Source organism: Ostrea edulis, chromosome 5 (assembly GCF_947568905.1).
Source record: "Ostrea edulis chromosome 5, xbOstEdul1.1, whole genome shotgun sequence".
NCBI classification, from domain to species: domain Eukaryota; kingdom Metazoa; phylum Mollusca; class Bivalvia; order Ostreida; family Ostreidae; genus Ostrea; species Ostrea edulis.
This window is the reverse complement of record NC_079168.1, coordinates 3556102-3562101: the sequence shown is the minus strand read 5'-3', so window position 1 is coordinate 3562101 and position 6000 is coordinate 3556102. Positions and strand designations below refer to the sequence as shown.

The 6000-nt window shown below is 37.4% G+C and overlaps 1 protein-coding gene across 1 annotated transcript in view; it reads left to right on the top strand.

The window, feature by feature from the left end:
• Positions 1–493: 493 nt before the first annotated feature.
• Positions 494–6000, top strand: part of LOC125651679 (regulator of G-protein signaling 9-binding protein-like) — a 33704-nt gene continuing 28197 nt past the window's right edge. The window contains exon 1 of the mRNA XM_048880381.2: positions 494–971. The gene's annotated coding sequence lies outside the window, so the exon portion shown is untranslated. The remainder of the gene's footprint in view (positions 972–6000) is intronic.

Here is a 6000-nt window from a genome sequence, read left to right as displayed (position 1 = left end):
TTTGTTTTTTAGGAATTCACTTAGAAATTCGGTGAAAGTTGCCAGAAAGTAAATATCGCCCGTTTCTTTAGAATTTTTCTTTTGCTATAGACTTGATACAGTATTTTGTAAACTTGGAGAGAGAGGGAAAAAAAACAATTGGCGATTGCCCGTATTTGCATGATGACGTCATCCTACTTCTCGGTTGGAGTCGAACTCCTCTTTCTATGACAGGGTTCAGATTGGTAATCCATATTGAGTGAAGTATACAGATCAGACGACACATACTGGTAGTCTTAGAAACACCACCATAAAAAAATCTCAATTGATTAACTGCTCAAACACGTAGATAGCAAAGGTGTCTGCTGCCCATTAACTCTGTAAACTGCGTTACGCCGATTTTTATTCAGCTGCAGTTGACAAAACAATTGATCGAGAATTACTGTTGCGTAGAATCATTGCAGTCAAAGTACTTCATTAGGACATAAGATTCAGGTGTGTATGCTGATGATGATATTATGCTAGGTGACAAAACGAATAGATTAATTCATGGCTGTGACAAACCATTCTAGAGTTTCTTTTTTTATTATTATTATCTCCACAGTGAATGAGGGATATTTTCGATATTTAGCCTAAGTGAACTCGATATAGACACAAATCGTTTAAGCAGCGTCATAAATTGCGTGGTGTGCCTCTTCAGTTTATGACTTTCACATAAGTACAGAGCCGGACAGTAATTTCCATTAGCGTCGTCGCGATTCTCCGTGGTTGTCCAATTTTCCTTGCGCTTGCCTGCACATTTATCAAACTTCAAAATCGACCTTGTAAATATTTGCCTCCATCCATCTCTATTGCCGAGCGTCGCTTTATCGATAGGCTGCTTCCTGCAATCTTGGGTTATAATATTTATAGAGAGAAACGTAAAACAGTCAATACATCTATGGGAAATACGACGGTGCTTGGTAGCGGAGGAAATCTACCTTAATCCATAGGTAGGTGTACTTGATATGCATGATTGCTATCCGAATTTCTTTTTAATCTTAAAGAACATTGAATTTTAACGTGTATTATCGTTATTCTTTTTGTCAGTTCTTCGCTTTCTTTGAGATTAATTGAAGTATCATTTGATGGTCTCATGATGAGTAAATCGTAGTGACGTGTTCTGTACTTAAACATGTACATGCAAACATTTAGCGATTTCTTAAATCTTAAAAGTTCATCGGTTACATTATTGAAGACAACATACGTCTCAATATTTAAAACATTGAATTTTTGTTTTTTTTAAATATTTCATTAAAGCAATTAAACAGTTATTTTATATGTATGTTGCCACACCCATTCTGACAGCCATACATATATCTCAATATTCATTATTCAACATTGAATGCTTTCAATTATATATACATTGATATTTCGGATTTCGTACAGGGCCCTATCTTGTTTCATTGTATATAAATTTCTAATCAATAGGACTTGTTTTACATCTGTACACGATGGCGACATCGCACCTGCATGTGCTGCTAGGGCGCGACATATGGTCCACCGTAGATAAAATAATATACACAGCATCTGACCTCTGTACCACCCAAACAGAAAAATCCAGTCAAGCCGAACACATGCATGTTACCAAGATTCTGAAAAAAATGCAAGCTGAATTTTTAAAAATCCAAAACAAGATTTAAAACAACGTTGGGCGTAAGAGTGAAGCACCCATGAACGTCTATCGGTGCACATATACAACAAAATCACTGTTCAATGTTATCTCATCAACAGCTGGCTGGGACAAACAAGAATTGCATTGAGTTTACTTCCGTCATGTAATGCTACAAGCATTGAAATCAAATACGTATACTTTTTATGACTTCGACAATTGTACCAGTCTTAAGATTGTCAAGTAATATATAATAAACATTATTTTCGCTGGGTTCTCTCTCTCTCTCTCTCTCTCTCTCTCTCTCTCTCTCTCTCTCTCTGATTAATCATAATAAGTGCATGGTAGAAAAAAATGACGGTGGAGTGGCGTCAGCTGATCTCAATTTCAATTCTTTATTCCTTATGCAATACAACATACTGGTTGATTTACAGTTATATAATATTCAGCAGCTGTAAATATAGGTGACAATTTACAATGTATATTAAGAGATAGGTTCTCTATTAACAACATGAATAAAGTAAGTTCATTAGAGTATATAATATATTGTAATACCTTTACAGACGTATATGTATTTGGTGAAACTGAAATACGATCTACCTATAGACGACTTCTGTTTAAACTCGTGAACAGCAGAGAAAATTTGACACCCTAAGCTTCCTATCGTATATGTTGTGAGACAGATGTAGATAAAAAAAAAAAAACTATACCATTTTGTAATACATGTTCCTTTTCCGATGTTTTCGCCTTCGATATCTTTACAATTCACAATGATAGCCATTTCCACATACATGCGCTGTAGTTGTGAAGAAAATCTAGTACGTCTATATCAACGGCCGGAAACCCCGACAGAAATGACTGTAGAATGGAAATATATAAGAAACAAATTTCATTTTATAAAATAAATGAGGGTATGAATTATGACGCCTCGAACTGGCATACCATTTTTTGAAAATACATGAGAGCATGAACTGCAACGCTTTACGCCGACATACTTCACGAAAACCCCGCTTCATTAAAAGTATGCTGGCGTGAAGCATTAAACTGTTCATACCCTCAGTAACATTTTTTTTTTTTTTTTTTTTTTTTTTTTTTACATCTTATTAGATATCATTTCTGTCGGAGTTCCCAGCCGTTATATAATCGTCTCATACATGTATTTATCACGATTGCTAAGCACATCTTTCACATTCACGGGGAATTGGCTATCATTTCAATTGGTCAAGGTATCGAAGACCAAAAACATTGGAAATATAGATATTTGAACGTATATTGTTTTGATTCCCACGCACCAATCGTGTAGCATAGTGGTTAATGGTTCAAAGGAGAAGGTGAAGATAACAAACAGTGATCCATCTCTTAACTCCTATAAAGGTGAAGATAACAAACAGTGATCAATCTCATCACTCCTATAAAGGTGAAGATAACAAACAGTGATCAATCTCATAACTCCTATAAAGGTGAAGATAACGAACAGTGATCAATCTCTTAACTCATATATAAAGGTGAAGATAACGAACAGTGATCAGTCTCATAACTCCTATAAAGGTGAAGATAACGAACAGTGATCAATCTCATAACTCCTATAAAGGTGAAGATAACGAACAGTGATCAATCTCATAACTCCTATTTTGGTGAAAATAACAAACAGTGATCAATCTCATAACTCCTATAAGCAATGCAAAATAGAGAGTTATGCAAACACGGGCCCCTTGACACACCAGAGGTGGGATCAGGTGCCTAGGAGAAGTAGGCATCCCTATCGACCGATCACTCCTGCCGTGAGCCCTATATCTTGATCAGACAAACGGAGTAATCCGTAGTCAAAATCAGTGTATAAAGAACGACCTAACAATCGGTATGAAACACGTCAGAGGTTAGATCGTTATAACGACACGTTGATTATCATTTGATCCAATGATGGGTTCTGGTTGCATTGGCAAACTCGATTGTTATAACGATTATAGAATTTGCTTTGAATGATACTCTGAATCTGTCGTTTCAAACCTATGACGTTTAGAAAAGCTGGGGTACCTTACACATATAAAAAAAAAACATAGTCAAAAATAATTTCATTGAGAAAATACTGTAACACAGCACCGGATTGGGATACGATACAGCGGTCAAATTTTGACATAATCGTCATTTATCGCTTGCTCCGTGTTTGATAGTGGTTGAATACTGAATTTCATATTTTCGTACAACAATTTGTATAAGTATACACATACAGTGGACCGCACCATCCTCTGTGTCGTCTGTATTTGTATAAGTATACACATACAGTGGACCGCACCATCCTCTGTGTCGTCTGTATTTGTATAAGTATACACAGAGCCTCTGTGTCGTCTGTATTTGTATAAGTATACACAGAGCCTCTGTGTCGTCTGTATTTGTATAAGTATGCACATACAGTGGACCGCATCACCCTCTGTGTCGTCTGTATTTGTATAAGTATACACAGAGCCTCTGTGTCGTCTGTATTTGTATAAGTATACACATACAGTGGACCGTACCGCCCTCTGTGTCGTCTGTATTTGTATAAGTATACACATACAGTGGACCGCACCGCCCTCTGTGTGGTCTGTATTTGTATAAGTATACACAGAGCCTCTGTGTCGTCTGTATTTGTATAAGTATACACAGAGCCTCTGTGTCGTCTGTATTTGTATAAGTATACACAGAGCCTCTGTGTCGTCTGTATTTGTATAAGTATACACATACAGTGGACCGCACCACCCTTTGTGTCGTCTGCTGTAAATGGTTAACAGAGGGAGCACTGTTGTCATTGTGCTTCCCTTTCAGCAGTGCATAACTTTAAAACACGAACGATGTCTGAATTTCTCTGAAGAGAAGCCAAGTTCCGTTCTTCATCTCAAAACGATCTCTCACAGATCTTGAAATCCGAGCATAATGACTGTAAAACATGAATTCTACATATTGAAGAATGTTGTTTGTCTTTATGATTTCAACTTACAGAAGAAAAAAATTCACTTCTAAAACGATGCTTGAACATGAAACATTCTACAGTCGCGTGTTAACTGCCGATATCACGTCAATGCATTCTAATAAAACAATGAATTGTTTAACAATATCTCAAACCTAGCTTTTCGGTTATTGTTTTTTCCTGTAAAATGTCTCCAAGAACGCAATGCTGACTGCATTTTTCTTGGGAGACTTTGATAAATAGGTTTCAAAAACACATGTGCACCAAAGGGAGATTATTCCAATTGTCTCGAACGACTTGTTAGGTCATCTCGTGTGCACTTCAAATTTCTGTAAAGTATAATTTTGGGCTCTCAGCTGTGACCAGTCTCTATGTCATTGTCATTATGCATTTCTATGTCACGACAGTTTCAATTCCTCAATATTGACATTTTTAAAATGTCGTACGGTTTTTCACACGGAAAGTTTTATACGGTTGCGTTATGGCTCTTTATAAGGGGAAAGTTATCTAAACTATATTGATATTGAAAATACTGAGGTGGCCATTTTGCGAACTCATTTTTTGAAGGATCCCATGAGATCGATATATAAGCAGTAGCCCATCTCCTAGTTGAATTACATGAGACTGATACAATCAATGACCCACCTCCTTGAAGGAGTCCATACGATTGATATGAAGTTCTTGAAATCTTCTGTACAAGACATGCTTTCAAGAAGTCATAAGTATCTCATCATGGAAATCCTTCGCTTCTTGTGGCGCTACTGAAGACACATGGGTCTTCTGGCGCTGATTAGTACCCGTAGCTCCTATGGCGCTGAGTACGCATAGCTCTTATGACATTGCGGAACACCGGTAGCTCTTGCGGCGCTGTTGAACACCCATAGCTCTCGTGGCGCTGCTGAACACCCGTAGCTCTTGTGGCCCTGCTGGACATCCGTAGCCTTTGTGGTGCAACACCCGTAGCTCTAGTGGCGCTGCTAAGTAATGAATCACAAGATAATCACTGTGTTTAAGGTATACAACAGCAGCGTAACTAGCCACACACCGACTATGCAACACAATGTAAAATTCCGACATTCGTGTTCCTCATTTCATTGCATATAACAATTCAATGTAAATTTAAACTGTTTAAATATTAGAATGTTTAGAAATCATTGCTGGATTTTGAAACTTATGAGACAATATTTACACTTGCAATGTTTTACCTTTGATATCTTTCTGATATCTGAAGTCTCGTAAGTCAGCATTTCGCAAATCCTATGGTCGTTATAACAATCCAGTTTGCCAATACAACCTATCATTGGGTCAAATGCTGTCTGACGTGTTTCATACCGATTGTTAGGCCGTTTTTGGTACACTGATTTTGACCACGTATAACTCCGTTTACCTGATTAAGATATGGGGCGCACGGCGGGTGTGACCGGTT